This window comes from Corvus hawaiiensis, chromosome 10 (assembly GCF_020740725.1).
Source record: "Corvus hawaiiensis isolate bCorHaw1 chromosome 10, bCorHaw1.pri.cur, whole genome shotgun sequence".
NCBI lineage: Eukaryota > Metazoa > Chordata > Aves > Passeriformes > Corvidae > Corvus > Corvus hawaiiensis.
In genome coordinates, this window is record NC_063222.1 from 15,261,208 (window position 1) to 15,282,364 (window position 21,157).

General features: G+C 38.5%; 2 long non-coding RNA genes across 2 annotated transcripts in view; one reads left to right on the forward strand and one right to left on the reverse strand.

Annotated features, from left to right (window-relative positions):
- Window positions 1-9,673: 9,673 nt before the first annotated feature.
- Window positions 9,674-18,560, forward strand: LOC125330966. The gene is made up of 2 exons (XR_007205796.1): window positions 9,674-10,053; window positions 17,479-18,560. It is a non-coding gene; the product is annotated as an uncharacterized LOC125330966 (long non-coding RNA).
- Window positions 16,675-21,157, reverse strand: part of LOC125330964 — an 88,557-nt gene continuing 84,074 nt past the window's right edge. The window contains exon 6 of the long non-coding RNA XR_007205792.1: window positions 16,675-19,922. This is a non-coding gene — a long non-coding RNA (uncharacterized LOC125330964). The remainder of the gene's footprint in view (window positions 19,923-21,157) is intronic.

Sequence of the window (21,157 nt, forward strand, 5' to 3'; positions counted from 1 at the left end):
TAACAAAAATCCATTTCAGAGGTTTTATTCCTGTAGTACAGCTTACATGGTTTTGGCATTCTTATGAGCAACGATATCTAACAGATTTATGTTTTGCAGGTGTTTTTTTTACAATTTAATGTAACTTAAATTTAAAAATGAAAGCTGAAAATTCAGCTAGAACAACCTGTGTTCTGTCAGTCAAGTGCAATGTATGAAGAAAATAGTACTCTAAATTTTTATTTTTAAAAGGGACACTGTTTTTCTTAAAATTAAGATGAAAAGGATCAGGTGACTAATATTCTCAAATTCTGGGTAGCACAAAATGAGACTATGCAAAAATCGTTTGCAGAAATATCTGTATAGCCACTTCCCCCTTCTGGCACCCTCCAGCTCATACTTCTAATGCCTCACTCTTCCACGATGAACATGAAATCTGTGAGACTCCACAAGACTTAAGGGGTGAATCTGCTGGTTTCGACTGTGTGGAGCTGGACTCCAGCAGGATACTGATGGGCAAAAGCCTCATTGACAGACTCTCAGCCTTCACTCTTCATGTTTTGGTGTCATCAAATGTACAGTGAGGTTCATGATCAGGTATTTTGAATTTAGATTGCAGAAAACCATAATTCTATATCTGTAGGCTTCCTGCCTTATCCAAAAGATACACTCAGTACTGACATTATATTCTGGATTTTGTGGCATCCATGAACCAGAAAATCTGTATCTCATGGTATGTTTTTACAGCTCCCATACTGCGTTCCAGTTGGAGCTCTGACAGACATCCTCCTCAACAAACCATGCAGGAGGAACTGCACTGTAAAAATAGGGAATGTCAGGTGGAGTGCCAGGGGATTCTGCTGCAGTTTGGAAGGACCAGAGTAGGCAAATGTTCCTGGAGGCATGAGTAGATCGCAGGATGACTATGAACCACAAATATGACACAGGCAATTGCTTTCTTGTGAGTCAAGAAAGGTATTTCCATAGGAAAAGAAAGCATTGTGCAAAACCATGGGGAGAACTCACCTATGTACACTTGTCATTCCTCAGGTTTAAAAAAGATAAATTCCATTTTGATGAGGGCAAACAAAGACTAAGCAGTTGATTAGGGGCATGGAGGGCCAATAAAAGAAGATGACTAGAAGGACTAAAGGAAGGCTGAGAGGGCAATCATCATTTTCAAGAAAGATAGCAAGGATGAACACTAAAGGAGGAAAATAGCTGTTGAATTGCCAGGAAAAAGATGGTCAAGAACACAAACCAATTCCATAGTTTTTTCCAAGAGGAAGTCCTCACCATTAACAGTGTAGTAGCAAATGTCACTTGGTGCATTGGTAAGAAATGGTGAGGAAATCTTGCCTGGTCTCTACATCTCTGCAAAGTTCACATAGAGAGAAGCAAACCTTTTCTTGCACCTGTGGTATCCCCACAACCTAACGAATATCTGCGGTATAAATGACCTTATATGCCCAGCCTGAACACAGGGACGAATTTACAGGGATACCCAGCAGCTGTGTCCACTGCCTGGCCACCAAGGGCCAAGGCTGGAAGCTGCATGAAGCTCTTGGAAATGAGAAGAACCACCAACACCTGGAGGTGCCTGAGTCTATGAGGCATTTTCAGCTGGATGGCGGTGGCAAGACCAAGGGAATGTGAGGATCACTGCAGAGCTTGCCCTGCCCACAACATGTGGAATCAGGAGAATCAGCCATAAGAAACAGGACACAGACATGTTGCCAGGGGTTCCAGTGCTTTGGAACACTCACTGGTGTCCCGTCAAGCACGGGAAGAACCTCCCTTTAGACTTCCCCTGCTCAGGAAGCTGTAGAGAGCAATGAGGTCACCATTCAGCCTCCTCCAAACTAGAGCAACACAGCGGCTTTAGCTGCTCCCTATAGGACCTGCCTACAAGCCCCTTCACCAGCTTTGGTGCCTTTTTCTGGGCCTTAATATCCTTTGGAAAATGTGGGGCCCTATCTACAGGATTGCATTCCTGTACTCTGTGTCCCCTCCCAATATGGGAATTAGTAGCAATTAGTGCAGCTACAGCATATTATTTCAGGGTGTGCTAATCAGCATGCTACCAGTTTGCTTGCACGTGTAACTCAAAACATAGACTTTAGCTTATAAACTCTTTTGAAATCCTTGCTCCTTAAAATCTCTCCCACTTTAGGGCTGAGAGAATTCTGAAGTTCTGAAAAATCATCAAAACCTGAAATTATCCTTATTCATATTCTCACTGTGTGCATTTTATAGCCTAGTCACACACACATAATAAACAATTTTTATTCTTGCCTGTGTTGCTGAAAAAAAATATGCCAAATAATCTTTGTTTCAGTATTTCTGATTACTCCTTTAAATCACAAAGCCATCATTCAATTCCTTCTGGCTAGTACTGGCTGCTGAAAAGAGGCACAAAAATGGAGAAAAGTGTGGTAACCCAGAGCTGCTCTGTGAAGGATTGGCAAGGCTGTATGGAAAGGCTTGCAAAGCATCTGCTCTCACACTATGCTTGGCTTCAGTTAATATTCCCACTATTAATCCTTTAGCTTCATGAGAATAAAAAATAAATAACACTCTAAATAGAAAACAAACAAACAAATAAGCTAAGGTTCCTGGGTTTCTTCTTCCTGTCTGATCAGATCAGAAAATCTGTCCTGATCTTTTTATTCTAACAGCCTGTTCTGCACCCTCTCAGACCCAGTAAATCTGTCATCAGTAGGCCTAGGTAAGAGCCTGCTCCATCTCTTCGATGGAAGTGAGAAGCTTTTTAAACATGAAAGCTGCAGGACCTGCTCCTGAAGACAGTAGACATTCTTCATAATGCTGACCAAGAAAAAAGGGAAAGGAAATGATTCAGGCTGGAATTCAGGAAAATGGTGACTCTTTTGAAGCGACATTGTTTTTAATTTTGAACTTGATGTAGTTACAGAAAGGCAAATCCTGGCTAATGCCAGTGCTGTGTTACTGGGATAGCTTTATTAGTCAAACTTGTTACCATATGACTTTGCTATGGCTGGATGAAATCTGCCCAGTTTTGAGCTCATGGCCTGCTAAAGCTGCTGTTTCAGGGCAGAGGCAGAGCTGACTCAGGCAGAGCTGACCCAGGCTACAATAATGCTAGACAGGTCACTCAAAAAAGCGAGGACTTTGAGGGTCCCAAAGGAATCCAGGAGTCACTGCCTAGGCAGAATAATTCAAAGTAAATGGCATGCCAAAAGGATTGATATTTTAGCAGAAATCACCAGGGGCTTACATTGCTGTGTGTGAAGTGAGGCTTCTCAAGCAACAAAATGAGCTAGAGGGTTTATTTATATTTATTTATATTTGATAGTTCAGGAATGGCACTGACTAGTATTTAAATTGGTTTAAACTGTTGCTAGTCCTACAGATTGATGTCCTCATACTGATGTTCACCATGACCTGAGTGAAAAATGATATAAACGTTCAGTTTCATGCAGGTGCAGAAATGTTTGGCTTTTAAATTGAGATCCCTTTCTTAACACAGAAAGTGGATGCATTTTGAAAACAAGCACAGCACATAAGAGAATTGGGTTTGCTAAATTATCCTCCTGTTTCTCCCATCGTCTCCCATCCTGTGACTCAGCTCTAGAGCACTGACTTTCATCTTAGAGCTGAAACCTGTGCTAAGCTCTACTCAGTCTGGCTGAGCTGTCTGTCAGGCAAGATGAGGGGGAACTGCCTCCATATCAGACTGGCACAGAAGTACTTGTACTCACAACCATTGCTGTCTCTCTTCACTCAGGTGCAGCTACAAAGCCCTGGGCTGGTCAAAACTCATGGCTTTTCCTTGCCGGGGTGGACATGAGGATGGGCTCCCTCTGCTCAGCATCTGCTTAAATTGTTATGACTGTGGACTACTGTGTAGCCTGGGGAGACTGTCATTGGTACTGCTAAATCCAGTAGATGAGAGACCCTCCTGCAAAACTTGCCTGTTAGCTGTCAGATTTGGCTGGATGTAGACGATGTGATCCAGTGGAGCACCATGGCAGGGTCATCAGGATAGGAACTGTACAGATAGCACAAATTAATGATGATAGTTGTTTTCCCACTGCTCACCCTGACACATACAAATATTTGGCAACAGCTATGGATTACTTCTCAAAATGCACTAAAGATAAACCTCTACAGGATAAACTACCCAAAAGTGTTGAAGGTCTCTGATTGAATTCATCAGACATTCATGTGTATCCGCACAAATCAATGGCCAAGGCAGAGAATTTGTCAATCAGGTAAGTGAGGAAATACATTAACAGGTGACAGACAACAATTTGCCAGGGTACATAACCCTAGAGTCAGCAAGCTTGTGAAATGGCAGAATTGAACTGTGAAAGACAAATCACTGAAGGTGGAGAGAGGGTCTTCATTATGTCTTGCTCTCACCTGCAACTGCAGAACAAAGTCCAGAGAATTTTTTTCCTCTCATCCTCTGCTGCATTAAAAAATGTGAACAACCTGTTATTATACATTACAAATTCTGTTACTGTCTCACTTTAATAGCGAGATAACAATCGTGTGCCATTTACATATTTTGCATTTTATTGCTCTTGCATAATTCATCATAAGTAACATAACATTATTGTCAGGAGAAGTTCTGCAAAATTTAAGAAAATGGAAGGCAAGCTGTAATACAATCAGAAATAGCAAATAGTATTGATGTGTTTAGGTAAAACAAAAGGAAATTAAGTAAGAAGTAAGAAGCATGAATGGAAGAGAAAAAAATGAGCTGATTAGAGTGAGGCACAAAATGAAAGTTCGGACTAGAGAGTGACATCCTGCAAAAAATGGGAATGCTTGGCTCACACACTGTAGGCAAGATGGGTTTAATGATGACTAAAATGGATATACTGCAAAAGAGCAATTGTTATGGAAGAACACATGTTTCAGGGAACAATAGCAGCGCTGAATCAGTTAGTAAAGTCTGTAGAAACCTGGAGCCATGACTGAGCAGACTATAAGTTTTTGAAAGAACTGTAATTTTTGAGAGCTCTAAAATTGTTCCATCTCACATTAGTATAGCTGCAAACAATAGTCTGCAGTAGGATAAAAGAGAAGGATTTTATAAAATTTTCTACATTACAATCACCTTCATTTGTCCTGTTAATTTTGGCATGAAAACACTCAGAAAATGACATTTAAATTCTCTTCTTTGGATCAAAATTTGATCTCATTTCACATCTGGGCAAACTAAACTAAAAGCACACATACACATAAAATCTTTTATTATCTAGTAACTAGAACTGTTAGACAGGGAGAAGAATGTAGTTAGCTGGTTTCAATTCCCTTCTGCTTTAAACCTGAGCCAGGTTTGAGGAGGTTGCAGTCCTGGTAAGGGAACCCTGAATGTCCCATAGGGAAAACACAAGTTTAGACTGGATGTGTTCTAACTCTGAAGAGTCCAAAGGGGTTTATGGTTGTAGCTGAAACCAGTTAAATCTCAGTAATTTTGGCTCTGGAGAGGATGACATTTTTAGGTTTGTCATTCCCTTTGATTTCGACTCCTATACAACCATAAATATCACATTGAACCATGGGAGGGACCTGGTCATGAGCAAATCACAAACTGTCTGGACTGGCAGAAAATCAAGCACCACACATGTTTCACCAGTGGAGGAACTCTTCTCTCCAGGGATTCGTGCCTTGTGGGTCACATCCCGTTGCATTTGTGGTCACATATGTCCCCCTGGCAACTCAGTGAATGACATACCGTGTAGCAGTATTAAGAAAGGATTGGTTATAGCTTTCTTCTAACGTCATTTAATGGCTAAAGATGAAGAACTGCATACTAGCACATATGCATGAATCAGAGTCTGGAAACTCTATTTTGATTGGTAGAGGAAAATACAGAGATGTTGGATACCTCTGAATGATGATAACTGATGGCAAATCTGACATCTAAGAGCCATTCACAATACATTGATACATAACACCATGTTTAGAGACACCCTTCCTCCCACCCCCACCCCCAAAACAATCTGAATAATGAATCAAATGGTCTCAGCAGTAATTGGATCTTTTTCTGTGTAATTAGCAATTTTTCCCCTTGCATTATAATTTAAAGTACTGTGGTTGAATTGAGCAACTCATGTAATGAGTCATTAGACCGAGGCTTTTAAGGAAGTTATTTCTGAAGGTCTGTGGAGGCTAAAATATGTCTAAATTAAAAGAGTGACAGGCTGCAATCATGGCTGTAAAATAAAGGTGCTCAGTAAGCAGTCCTATTACAATCAGAAAGAAAAAGAAGCAGATCTCTGTCTTGTGCATGGAAGCAGAGGAAATGATGAATACCTTAGGTAACTCATTCTGTGCAAAATCAATCTTTCACTGTCAATTTTAAATGAACTAATTTGTTCACAAATCTGCTCAGTCAGTTTGGAAGCATACTCAGTTCATCCATATTAGCAAATCCTTTAATCTTGACTAGTCCACTGAGTAAGAAATCTAGAAATGTGTTAATATGACTGGACATATGTAGTAGGATAAGAATTGATTCTTTTAATTAGTGTCTATTCAAGTTATAGTTCCTTCTTTTACTGAACTATTGACCCACTGATATATAAAGAGATTACTGTTATGACTAAAATACCTTCCAAAGTTATATTTAACTCTTTCTTTATTGGTGAATGTGAGACAGAAAAATAATCTTTGAGTTATCCAAAAATAAACAATGTAATCTAATTTAAGGTTTCTTTCAGACATGTTCCCATTAATTCTGGAGATTCAAACTGATATTTGAAATTTAAAAAGCATAAACCCCAAGTTATTGCTAAAGGAATTTTATAATCCTTTCTTCCAATTTAGATAAAACGATAATATGTTATTTGTAATTCTAGTTTGATATCAAGACAGTTAGAATTTTACCCATCACAGTTCAACCACTGAGCTTGGTGGCAAACCCCCACTGAAATTCATTGATGACAAAAGTATATTCTTAACAAAAAAAGTTAAATAAAAAAGACAGAAAGAGATGACTCCTGTTCCTCTCATTCCTACTCTGTCCACACAGAGTAAGTTAAACTCTGGAAAGCAGCTGCGTATAAACTCACTGCACTTTGCAAACAAACAAGATTATGCTTGCTCTTGCTCACTCATGGGGATGGGACAAACACTAGAAACAATCCCAAATAACAGTCCATTGACAATGGAAAACAGTTTTGTAATGATCCCATCATGGTCTTTGGTACAAAATAATGAAATCTGGCATTTACTTGTTGCTCTTCACTTTACATTGTGAAAGAGCCTCTGCAGCAGGGTGGTCCTAGGCAGGGACCTATATTGGTACATATTGTCCCAATACTGAATATGTACACCTTGCTTGGGGAGCAAATGCATTATTAGCATTAACAATATGGCTGTGAACAACATGGGTTTAGATGGTCTTTATTAATCTTATTAATAATTTGAGCTACAGCAATAGAAGAATGCCCTAGCACCCTCCCTGGGTGAAAAATCACTTTTACTAGCTTTGAGATCTTCATGCAGGACTAGACTTTTAATATTTTCAGTGAATTATTTAAGTGGAACTTGAATATGGAAGAAAAAGTGAGCAGGTTGCTGGCTTACTATGGAAAAATGCCATTTAATGAAGAATTCTTACTGTAAAGCAGCAAGGCAGATACCTCTGGTTTTTTCTGAGCCTGGATAATCTTAATCCTGCTGCCTTTGTCAGATCTATTTGCTCACTAAGGTATGGTCTTGACCTGGGGTTTTCCACATACCTGTCTCTTGAAACAGCACTTTTTGCTAGCTACAGTCTTTAATTAAGTAAATATAAGTAAACAAAAAGAGAGAAAACTTCACTTAAGCCTTCTAGTGTTTCTCTGTTTCATCAAATCTTCACTTGAAGGGCATTCCCAGGCAATGCATGACAGGAAAAAGATAGCTGTTGTATTTTGAATTCAGAATGTGTGGAGCTTTCTGAGCATCCATCTGCTTCATTTCAGGCTGTGTCGCTCCTCAGTTTTCAATGTGATGGTTGTTTTGCTCACCTACTTTTTCAGTAGGCTGAGCTGCTGGGGCCTGGCTGGTGGGAACCAGCAGATTCCTGTCTCTGAAGGCAGCAAATTAACAGGGGCTTTTCCCAGTCTGCTTCCCTACTGCATTAAGGTTGGCCTTTGCCATCTGAGCTGTTGATGTGTATGAGCTCAGACTTCCTTAACTGGGTCTGTAACCAGTCTGAGAGGGATTAGGACAACACAACACCATAACCAGCCATCTCACGCGCTCTTGTTCTCTCATGTTAGTGTAACAGTGAGTGTTATGGTCTCCCCAGTTATTGTTTAAAGTTTTGGCCAAAAGTGTCCCTATAAACACCCCGCATTCATTTATGTCTTTATGGTTTGACATTTTTCCTCTTAATTTGCCGCAGTAGCACCCATTTTCTAGACTTTGGCTCACTAACAGCCACCCTTGCAGTGCTCCCCGGTGTCCACCCACTTCCTATTCTTAAGGTCTTTGAAAAAAAGATTAGAAAAACATACACATCAACAGATGCCCCTTGATCTAGCAGACTACCACAAACACATGAAAGGTGAAAATGTTCTCTTTGCCCAGTTCTGCTTAGTCAGCAATCCAGTTTCAGTTATGTTCACAATGGGGGCCTGTGATGTGTGCGAAGCATAGCAAGAACAGGGCAGGGTGTGCCCAACACCCTCCTGATGGTGGTAGTTCCTCCTACGAGTCCCACTGGTTTGAATGGGGGCTGGTGTTGAGTACTGGATTTTTGTTCTCTGATGAAAGAGGTGTGGAAAATTCTTCATTTACTTTAATGATTATTGCGACTTCACAGAGAAGTAGCTGATTCTGCAAATAGTTCTATGAAATGATTAGCCTTTGCAAATGCCAGGATACTTAAAGATAACTATGTTGATGTTATATATCTCCATCTCCCTATGTGCAATTCTCTGTATATGTTTATGTGTGGGCTATTTTTGCATGATCTTGGTGGAGGACAGAACAGTAGCTTGGTTTGGCTCATTTAAAATACTAATAATGATGGTCTTAGATGTGAAAAAAAAATAATACTAATGACATTTTTAATGTCTAAATTAGTGCAGAACCTAAAAACACTCCTCTTGCTTCCAAGGCACATGTAGGTTTGAACAGAAGATAAATGGCACATCTCTATCAGCCAGTGCATTTTGGTAATTGATCAAATTTCCATATTAATTAGAAAACATGCACCCAAAGTGGGTGGGATCACAAGATTCTATCAGCTTAGTTTTTCTTAATCCTCTTGTGTGAATGAAAAATGAAGTGCGTGGCCTTTTGCTAACTCTGTATTCAAGAGATTGCCTTGACCACTGCTTGCTTCAATTTATCTGGGAATGTCTTTTGTGCTGTATGCTCTCTGATTGTCTGAAAATGCCTTTTAATTTCCTGAATACATATATGTATACAATGAATATTAATCAAGAGCTGATTAGTATCTCTTCTGCCATCACACAAAAATATTTTATCAGACACAGATTGTATCTGCAATTGCATATTTAAAGTCTGCACTGGAATGGTTCATGAGCTTGACTGAGTGTGGACTGAAGTCCTCCACTAAAATTTTGTATTTTCTCATCTATAAAAAAATTTTGCTAACCAGGAAAATTGAATTTAAAAACCCCTCAAAACACTCATGAATTTTTCCTCAGTAAAATTGTTATTTACTTACTTTCAGATATTCTAGCCATGGGTATTGCTGGTGTTATATTTGGCTAAAATCTTACCACCAATCTCAGCTTCTGGCATGGAAGGAAAGAACCTCTTTCCCAAGCAGCACAGAAAGGATACAGAGCTACAAACCTGAAGGCAAGATCCAACCCTTGCAACCTTTGTGTGAGGTGAAGAAAATGAAGGAAGTGAATAAACTGCCCACCTGCTAAAATTTATGCTGAAAACTGCCCCCAGGAGAACTGCCAAGGAATTCAGCCTCATATTGCCTGGGGAATGCAAGACCTCTGTAGCTCTTCAAACTCTGCTCCCATCCTTGCCCTTCTGCCCAGGAAATGCCATTTGCTGCACACGCCCAGTTACTGTGACAACTTTGAAGAAAGGGAGGATAAGGTTTGCGGTTTTGTTTCTTCATAATAATCTCAAACTTTTAGTCTGCTTTCCTCAAAATACTTTCTGTTTTTTATCCTCTGGTGGCTGTGGCTCTGCCTTGCATGAAGGATGACAGACTGAGTGCTAATTCTACCACCTGTAGACCTTGTTTATTTCAAAATGTCACTTGTTTTTTATATCCGAAGTGCCAAGAGAGATGTTCTCCCAGGACACCAAAAATTAGCCATTATTATAACACAGATATTAAGCCACCCATGTCTCAAACACATCAATCAAAGACATCTGTCCTGCAACTGTAGAGCAGAAAGGGCAGCATGTTATTAGAGAGAAAGAGAGAGAGCGATACCAGGGGAGCCAAAATCATTATCTGAATATATCACTGAGGCTGTCTGAATGCTGTAGGACCCATGGCAGAGCCCACATATTGTAAAGGAAATTTCTGTCCTCTGTGATCATGTAATTGCTTCACAGTAATTCCTTCTAGCAACTTCTAAGGCTCTGAAACCTTCCACATTTGGAGTTGAGTCATTGCAAAAATTCTATTTTTCCAGAAGATTGAGGAGGGAAAAGCTCTTCCATAAGCCAAATTCCTGACCTGCAGGCTTTTTGCAAGTTCTAGAAAATGCATCTAGCCCCCATTAAGCACATCCTAACATTTAGTTCAGAGTCCAGCGGTGAACAGCATAGGAGCAAGAAAGGCAAGAAGAGAAAACTTTCCGAGGGCATCTGCTAGGCCCATGTTGGCTGTCTTGGCAAGACATGTCAGGATGCATTGGTAGTGCGCAGTGAGGCTGAAGATTCCCTACTGGCTGGAACCGAGTCATTTGCCAGGCTTTCCTTGTCAGGGAGAGTTAAACCAGTCACTGATCCTAATTCTAACACTGTTGTTGCAGCATTCCAATTTTTAATCGCTACATGACTTGTCAGGTTGAATATGAGCCACAAGAATAAAATTTAAAAACCTCCTAATAATGAGGGTGTCAAAGATGACTAGCACTTGGTGTTTCTTCCATTACCTTTCCATTTCTTAAAAATGGAACTAAGGTGCAAGTGCCCTCATTTCCAAATGCCCTTTATCTTCTCATTCCCCCCACCAACAGATCTTTTCCTGAAATCCACTAAGATAGTCAGTGTAAGTAGCACAGTCCTGCACCCCTTGTACAGTGTTGGGGGAGCTTCCTTCAGGCTTAAGAGCATAATTTGAAAAGGGGTTCCCCTTCTTCCACAGTTATGGGACAATATGGTGGACAATTAGTTAAAAAAATGAATGTGCTGTATGCCTTCATCCTAGGGTGGCAGCCTCTTTTTCTAGCTGCTTTTCTCCCCTGGTTTTGAAACCTAAGAGAAGTGCACTTCCTGCCTTCAATGAGCAAGAATGAGCTGTCTTTGGTATGTCACAGTTTTGCATATTGCCAATTTGCCTGTAAATGTTTTAAATTTGAAGTAATTGTAGACAATTGAGGCAAGCAAAGTGGAAGACACCCAGAAGTAAAGGGCATTTTTCAGGCCAGTGAACTGACACACACATCCCAGTATTCCTTTCCCCATGACAGAAGATGGCTGGGAGAGATGTGCTTCATGCTGTAAGTTCCTGGATGCTGACAAACAAATCAGCTTCCAGTAAGCTCTGAGTTCTCATCTGCAATTGAACTAATTTACCATCTTCATGTGCTGTGGGAATGAAATACAAGAATTGATTTCAAAAGACACCAGCATGCTAACAAGTATGGGTTGCTGAATGCCAGTCTTTTTCAAAAATTAGCTTACTCCTAGCAGTGTTTCAGTTCACTGATTTCTTCTTGTTTGATTATTTTGTTATAGAATGCTTAAATTCACAGTACTTTCCACAAAAGAAAATCTGCACTGTAATCTCTAATCACTGCAAAAAATGCAGGATCAGTTGACTTCATCTTGGATTGACATTAGAAGTAAATTTACAGCACACATAAAGCTACATGCAGGAAGAATTAAATGCAGTTATGACTTTAATATGGATACCAAAAACTAGAACAATTCAATATTTAAAAGTTTAATAATATGCGGAAATTAAGTTCAGCATTAGAGCTGAGTCAAGAAAATAGAATCATCCAATTAAAAATGAAAAGACCTGGTAAATTTGTCAGTATTTGAGATGCTGGGGTTTATTTAAAATGCTTTTGTATGTTGCGTATTTTGGATTCAGCTCAATGACTGTTGCAAAATGTCATGTTTTCATGCAAAAAAAAAGTTTATTTGGGACTACAAAGGCAAGATGTAGCAGGAGAAATTGTGGTGCCGAAGCAGTGTGTGCCTCACCTCCAGACAAGGCAGCTGCTGTGGTAGGGCTGTGAATCCATCAGTGCAACTTCTGCAGCCAACACAACTTCTGAAATCCATCCCCATCTTCTCTGCAGTGGGACAGGAACAGGGACTCTAACTCTCCCAGGTGCATTTTGTATTTGGGGAAATATCCATGGAGCCTCTTCAGCCCTATCAGTGTTTTTCCTGGAAGCACATTGCTGCTCCAAAGAGCTCTTCATGGCTCCAAGAAAAAGCTTTGGTGGAAGCTGTCCTTTTATTAATAGAACAGAGAAATTTGCACGGAGTAACGTTCCTGGGTGCTTCTTTGGTCCTTCTATTTTAGTCAGCTGTTATTAAAATCTCTTTTCACCTCAGAAGTTAATCAGTGCTATGCTATCCCTTCCTTTTGGAAGCTGAAAGGTGCATCATTGAAGAGAGAACACAACAATGGTGTGATTTTACACAAAAGTAAAATTCATGGGCACTTACATGTTTTGCTACTTAACTGATGAATTATCTAGTGCAATGGCTATTGTGCTGTTCACCATCCCTATTGCTATCTCTCCTTCCTGTAAATATGAACTGAACTAATAAGGCTTTTAAAGTGTAAATAAAATCTTTCACCAAGGAGCATTTTTGGTTCTATGTCCCAGTTTCAGAAATACACACAACTAGGATTCAACAAAACTTTCCTAACCACAAAAAGTACCAGGAAAGGGGCAGAAAAGCCACATTTTCTTTTTTAAAACTCAGAATATGGGTAGTTTGAGTCTTTGTTCGCTTTTATTCTGATCATCAGAGGTCGAGGAAAATCACACTTTTTCCTGAGTTCAGAAAAAGGTTTTATTTTTGTCATTTCTATTATGAGAAAACTGGGATGAATATGATTTTGAGTTGGGCTTGGAAATAGCTTATAAGTTAAGTTTTGGTTTTGTAGAACAAAATGTGATATTATCTTGGATAAAACATGCTTCTTATTATCAAAATAATGAACTTGTATAGACCTGTATAAAAATAAGATTTAGCCTTTTTAATCATTCCTGAAAACCCAGGGTACCAGAACTGTTGCCTTGTCTCTGTACTACAGCTTGGTTGAGATTTTCAAAAGAGGGAAAAAGGATTAAATTTGATTAAAGGTTGCAGTGGTTCAATGTAGGGTATTTTTATCCATCCTGATTTGACTTTGTATGAGAAACTGTGCTGAGCTTGTACTTTAGCTAGCCATGCTTTACAACAGTGACTCTCTATAGAAAATTTATACATATGACATGAAACTCTCCTTTATCAACTATTCAGTAAATTATTATAAAACATTTCAGGTGTTTATCTTTGACCTCAACTTCTGTTGAATATATTGGAGTAAAATATAAATCGAAATTAACCCTACAATTTTCTGTCATTATGCAGCCAAAACTTGCCCAGCAAACCCTCTGTGCATCTCTTAGTTTCCTTCAATTTAGATTGATTATGTCTTTATACTGGGGAGAGGGCCTTCCTGATAAAAGAATGGCTTAATCTTTATTTGCCTAGAGCAGTTAGAAAAATAAGTGAAGCAAGCAGCCTCCTGTGACTGATTTCTGCTCACTTAAGGCAATTCACCCTTGAAACAGAGAATAATTGTTCTCCATCCTTTTCCAGATATTGTCTTCCCTTTCATGTATTATATCCAAATAATCTTTAAGATTTGAACATTAAAAGAATACAGAGTGAATCAAAACCATGCACCAGGCTAAATTTTGCCTACAGAGGCCTATCCAGAGTTTTCATAAAAGGCAATGGAATCCCTGCACATATCTAGGAGCAAAATTTGGTCCATACTCTCCCTAAATTCTGAATTAAAAAGAAAAAGCAAAAAAAAAAAAAGAAAGAGAAAGAAAAAAAAGAGGTAACCTCTGTTTCAAGCAACAGATAATAATGTGTGGGCTTTGATCGAACTACTGGGTGTCAACAGTATGATAATATTTAGAATTGTACACTATAAAGGAATTTAATTCCTATATAGTACTCTTCTGGACAAAAAATATGGGTCTGCTGTGAAAATTCCCTACTTGAGGTACCTTTTGCTTCTGTGCCTCAATTTTGTGTGGATAAGGCAACAAATGATTTCCTTCAGCACTGAGAAGGTGGACCATGCCATCTTCTCTTTTATTTAGCTCTATCTTTAAAAACAACATTGCATTCTTTCCTGCAGCTGGTCAAGTGATTGGCAATGACCAACAAGTTATATGACTTGTCTTATTCTGAAGGAACCTAGGAAACCTTTTTTTATCTGGATTAGGTCTAGCCATAATGTTCTTGTCAGGCTGAGCTTTAAACTGAAAAAACTCCTAGAAATCCCAAGTTTACTAATCCCTATTGTAAATATTTCTCTATAATTAATTTTTACATTAAATTATTGTTACTCCAGTAACAAAACTGTACCAAGGGTGGGTACAGTAATTCACCCTGAAACTTTCTCTTTTAGTGGATTCTTCCTCAGAGCTGCATCTTACAAATTCTTTTCTATCAGTGGAACTGAGGACACAGAGTGTGATGCTACAATCTTAGTCTTAAGAACTGCTTTTGAACTGCAAAATTCATGAAGTTCATCAAGCACTAATTCTTAATTTTAGGGTTGAAGGGTGATACAAAGAAAAACTAAACTTTCCTGTAAGCAAATTAAAAAAAAAAATCAGTTACAAACTAAAATTTGGAGAGTAATGTTTTTAAAGAGCACTCCTTAGCAAATGAAGGCTGAATGCCTGGAAATGTATTTGTTGGAAATGCATAATTGAAACTACAAGCAACAAACTGTTCAAAAGTATTTGGTTGTGTTCCTTCGAGAGCTGTAATTATATATCCTGCAACTGACTCTTTGCTGTTGCTTCATAGTTCAGTTCTTTGTACTCTATCTGAAAATGCAGCACTTATGCTTTTCACAGGAAGGGTCTTCCAGTGCCTCCACTGGCAGCGAGAGCAGGAAGAGATCTATTTCCATAAGCCATATAGCTGGGGACTGACCCAAAGCTGTAAACTGTAAATACCAAAATGGAGCACAGATAAACTGCTGATTTTATAAAAATCATGGATGTTTTAATAGGATAAGGATTTCAATTGTGCTCTTCCATTATTTCATCATACCCACTGTGTTGGACAAATTTGTGCTGGACAAATTTGTGTCAGCTAATACAGTTCTCTGCAGGTGATTTGCAATGTGTGTGTGTTTGCTAAAAATTTTTGCTGGAAACTTCTTATAGCTGAATGTTGCTTCATCTTGCAAGGTTCTTTCAAATGCTCACTACCAGTGTCTAAGGGTGGACAATTCTTCACAAGCTGACCCTGAAGAGGTGTTTGCAAGAGAAATCTTTCATGCACCTAGGTATGATATCATGGAGACACTGAGTTATTGTATAATAATGAGAGAAAATATGAAGATAAATAATTATCTCTCCATGAGTCTAGACCTGTAAAAGAGTGCATTTATGCATAAAACTCTGAGCAGATTAGAAATGGGTGTCATTAATCAAATTATAATATAAATTCAATTTCTGGATTTTTTTTAAGAGTCATGAATCAACTACTTTTGACTTTTCAGTCCCACTGCAACAAAACCTATGATATTTCTATAAGGGATGGTTGGTTGAGGGCATCACCTGCTAAACTCCCAAGTGGCACCAGTTCTTGCAACTGTGCTATTTCTGGTTCTTCGTTTTGCCAGTATTTCCTTGACATTGACTTTCTAAAATATTATGTCCTGTTTTAAAAGTAATGATTTAATAATGAATGGGTGTGCAGTTCAAAAATCCAGCTTGCTAGCACTTCATCCTTTCTTAGCTTCTGCAGTTAGAACTGAGACGTAGTTTTACTGTGACACACTGTGAGAATCTGTATCTCATTGTTGCTTAGATCATGGATGGGCAACAATGGCTTTTTTCAGAGTTTCACAGACTAGCAAACTTAAAGTAGCTCCTTTTAATTGAAACCCAGACATACTTTTAGGTAAAAACAAAACTGAGCTGGCTTGAGTTTTTCCCAAGCCAAACAAAAGAGATTGGAACTTTCCATTGTTTTTGTCTGCCAACCATGCATTGTTAAAGGAATCGAAATAAAGAGGGAAAGGGGTCAAGGGTTATAGAGCTCATATTTCCACTCTACATGACCCCATCTCAGCAATAGTGGGACCCTCGTGATCAGTTCCTGTTGGTCTAACGGAACAGCCATTTCTTAAGAAAAGGAATTACTGCGTACAGTACCTTTGTGACTAACAGAAGAATACCCCAGCTCTTCAAAGGTCCTTTCATTACAGCCTCTGAAGAGGACTCTGACATTACTTTCTTGAGATTATAATGAAAACAGCTGTACTTGTACCAATTCCCCTTTTTATTATTTTTTGTAACAAAACAAGATTGATGCTATGCCACTTTCTGTTCTGTCATGAGAATAAGGTATCACAAATGCTAATAACTACCACAGCAGCAATATGCACTACTTTGATCTTTTCACTATTCTTTAATTTGGGCAGCTGGCCACTGAATTCCTTCCTAAAAATCTGTGCTGCCTAAAAACAAAGGGAAAAATGGCCAACAAAATCAAATGTGCACATTTAAAACCATTCATCTGACTAGTCCAATTCAAAGCCTACATGAGTAATGCAAATACGATACTTTGATTTTGTGATTCTAGGCACTGAAATCTTAATACACATTCTTCTGACGATAGATTGTGGCAGAACAAGAAACACCACAAACAACCAATTCTCATTAAAACCTAAAGTTTGTAATCCCTTCATTCTTATTGTTTGCTTTGCCAAAGACTTCTTAAGAGATTATTGAGCTTATTAATGAAAACCCAAAAGTAATTTTAAGTGATTTTTTCTACTTACAAGACAGTAAAATTAAACATGCTGTGGTTGTTAATTTTTCCAGCATCAAAGGCAATGCAAGAAGGCAGGATCTGGCAACAGCAGCTGTCAAGATTCCAAACCCAAGAAATGCAAACACCTACTGTCCAAATTATTGTTGTACTGGTAGAAACAGGATTATAGTCTTTGGTGTTTCTGGTAATAAGCCAGAACAGAACTGTGTATTGCTAGTTGAATTTCTTTTCCAGTGACTCAACTTTTCACAGTGAATCAGATGTACAATTTTTCTATTCTCTGCATTTCAGTCCAGTCCCAGCTCTATCTTCACGACAAGCTTTGATAGCCTCTTGTTGAAATGAATACCACAATGAAAATGATAGTGACTGGTGGCACTCAGAATTTGCAAGTAAAGCTCTCCAAATGAGAATTTTGGATCCTCATTTCCAACCAACAGCAAGGATTTACATACTTAAGTTCTTTCCTGGAAGCCACAAGACAACGTTTCCAAAAGCTGAAAGAAGTGCCCCATGGAAAATTCAGAATCAGCTGAAGACATAATTTTATTCCATAAATGCTTTTGAAAACATGAATATTCTGTTCATTAGTAAATGAAATGTAATAATTTTAGAAAATTTAAGATGTAGTAAAATTTGCATGAAATGGAGTGAGAGGAAAAAAGTTCTACAAATACAGTCCCAAAAGCGAAAGCATCATGAGAGAACATCTACATGTCCAAGTTAATTCACTGTTTGGAGTGTTTTTATTCTTGGTTTCACTTCAAACAGAAACATTAAAATGATAAGTAAGGAAGCAACAGAGAAATCTTAATTGTTATTTTTGTGAGTTACTGGGAGACAAGATACTGCTTAGAGAAAAAGGAGCCTCCTGAAGTGTTCAAAAAGACAAGAACATTGTATATGCTATAAAATGAGATTATAAAGTGGAATAAAAATTTTAGGAAGCATAAAATGAGAGGCATGAAACGGAGAGATATTTTTATATATTTCTGATATTTCTAGAGAAAAAACCATTCAGGGCAGGGGATGTATTGCAATACATTGCAACTGATTTGATTGCATATCTGCTTATGCCTATGCTTATGTTCAGACTCGCAAAACCAAGTGCATCTTGCATGTTTGTGAACAGGCTGGGGCAATTTTGTTTACACTGATGTAGTAGCAACTGTGGTCATTCTGCAGTTGGGTTTTCTGAATGCAGCTTCAGTTTGGAAGGGGAAGGAGGGAATGCAGCAGGGTGAATGGAGCCTTGCAAACAAGCTGTTACTGGAATTGATTTGTGTTGCATTACAGGGCTATTCATGACTCCTGTGCAATTTCTCTGCACATGATGTAGTTTTTGTCTACAAATATAGCTTTGAGTATGCCTAGTTACCTTTGTCCAAGCATTTTTTTGTGCTTTAGGCCTGGTTTTGCTGCATAAACAGTTCCTGACAGTGGTTTGGTCATGCAGCACAGTAGCTGCCTGGCTAGGTATGTTTGACATACAGAGCAGATGGTTATGACTGTGAAAGCCTTCCAGAGGCCACACACCACTGGGCATCTATATCGAATGGTGCAGCTGCTTTCCAGGGCTTGTAGTGCAAGAAAACCTGAAAAATGAGGAGGGAACATGATTGTACAGACTGGAAATCACAATAATTCTACAGATTCAACCTAATGAATTAGGTGTGGTGCTCCTTGCCATTCCAGCATCAGTAAATTCAATTCAAGGAGCTATTCTTGTTAACAAATTCATTGAAATTGTCATCTGGAGGCCTCCAACCTCACATTTTGCATCAGTGATTTAAGCTCAGGAACATGTTTATCAACTTCAGAGATCAGTATACCAGTACAGACTTATTACTGCAAACTCTTTGGAGTCAGCAACCTCTTTTTGGGAGAGAATATAAACGTGTGACATATGTCCCAAAATATGCTTCTAAATCTGCAACAGGCTATTCATTATACTCTGTAGCTATGTCTGTATCGATACAGGCACTGGAGCAATGGCAGCTGGCAAAAACTAGGTATAGTAATAGACAAAACAAGGGCTGCAATAGAAGCAGAGAATCATGCTGCATGACTAAGGAATATTGCACAGAATGGGACAGATATGGGGCAATAATTCAAAAGTTAAACAGGATAAGAGAGATCCTGTACAGAGTAGTATCTGCATAGTGTGCCCAAGAGTAGAAGAAAGCCAGCTGGGGTAGAGAGCTTCAAATTTGAACTCAGAAGATGTTATAAGGTAGTAGACAGTAGGGAAAAGGATGTAATATAGAAAAAGGGCATTAGTGAGACCACTCTCGAAGCCAATGATTGACTGAAAGGGACAGATATAATGACAGCAGAGCATTAAAGACAAGAACTGTAGAGTATCAGAAAATTCTTAGTTACCTTAGACTGTAAAGTAAAAAGACACATGCAGGACCTGCCTGATCATTCCAGCATTTGAGAATATGTTTCATACTAACTCTTTTTTTTTTTTTTTTCTCCCTCCATACTAATGGCTTTTTCTTACAACAGTTTATTTATTCCTGCTGAGATATGTACACACACACACGTACACACTGCCTCACACTCCTCTACAGCTAAGCATGACCCAGAGTACAATTTTATCTTCTGCATTTGCTCAGATTCCTGGAAAAATGCTCAAGGGAGGCAGTGCAGATCTGATATATGGATGCCAATTTGTCCCTCTGTCTTAACAACACAGCCAAGGTCTGACCTTCCCCAGCTTCCAGGGGTTTCTGAGTAGAGGAAGGAAAAAAAAAAGATCATCAGATGATTATAGATGAAAAAAGCCCTGAAAATGGAAAAATGTTAATTAATATGTCATATATCTGTAAACCATTTGGATTTTTACTTACCTTTGTAAGCTTAAGATATTTGGATGAGGCACTGGGACTACACAGGTTTTAAAGAAAGGTGTATACGTAGCTGTAAAGGAAGGTGCAGTATCTTTTTCCTAATAAGAGATTTAAATGATTTTTTAATATCTTTTGTGAATCACCACTAAAGGAAGTGGCAACTTCTCAAGCTTTTGGAAAAAAAGAAGGAAACAAAAGAAAAGCCTTTAGATGCCCACAGTAGGTGGCATCAGCTACTGACCTACCTACTAATAAGGCAAATGAAAGGAAAACAGCCTGAGAGGAACTAAATAGCAGAGAGCCAAAGTCTTGAGGGGAGAACAGGCAAAAGAGGCATACAGTGCTTAATTCACCCTGACTAAAAAGCTCTGTCAAACCACAAGTTGAAGATGCTACCATTACAACAGGAAAAAATAGTTAATTGCATTATACTGCTTTGACTGGAGTACTGCTGCTTCTGAATTGCTGAACATGGCTCAAAACAGAAAGACTAATAAGAGTCTTTAAGAAAATAACATATAGCCTGGGACCAAGCACTAGGTCTAGTCAGGCTTCTGCTTGCTCTTACACAAGCTCAGTCCTAGTGGATGATCTACGTAAAATAGCTCTGAAATCAAATTAACTGAGATGGTCTGGCTTCAAACCCAGCACCTTGTGCAGTAAATAGAAACATGGGACAGAATAAATTAAACAGAAAAGTCAGAATCATAAATGCCTTCCTTGGCTGCTTTGGAAATGTGCAATGCTTATTAGAGTTTCTAAACCTGTTCCTGTCCCTTAAAGCCTCACTGGAATATATCGAAAACAGATTTCCTTAGAACCTGATTACTTTTCCTGCACTCCCTTCTAAGCAAATAGAGGCTTTTAATTTGTCTTTAAAAATCATAAACTTTGCTCTTAAGCAGTTCATTGTTCCATTTTTTACATTTACTGTAATATCAACATTAAGGGTTTGATTAATTTATGTATATATTTAATACTTGGGTTGATGTATTTTTGATAATTCTATATTATTAAATTTATAGATATATATTTAATATATAGGTAATATCTGGTGAAAACAGTGTCCTGAAAAGCCTTTTTAGGAAGTTTTTTAGACATGGGACAGTTCTGCT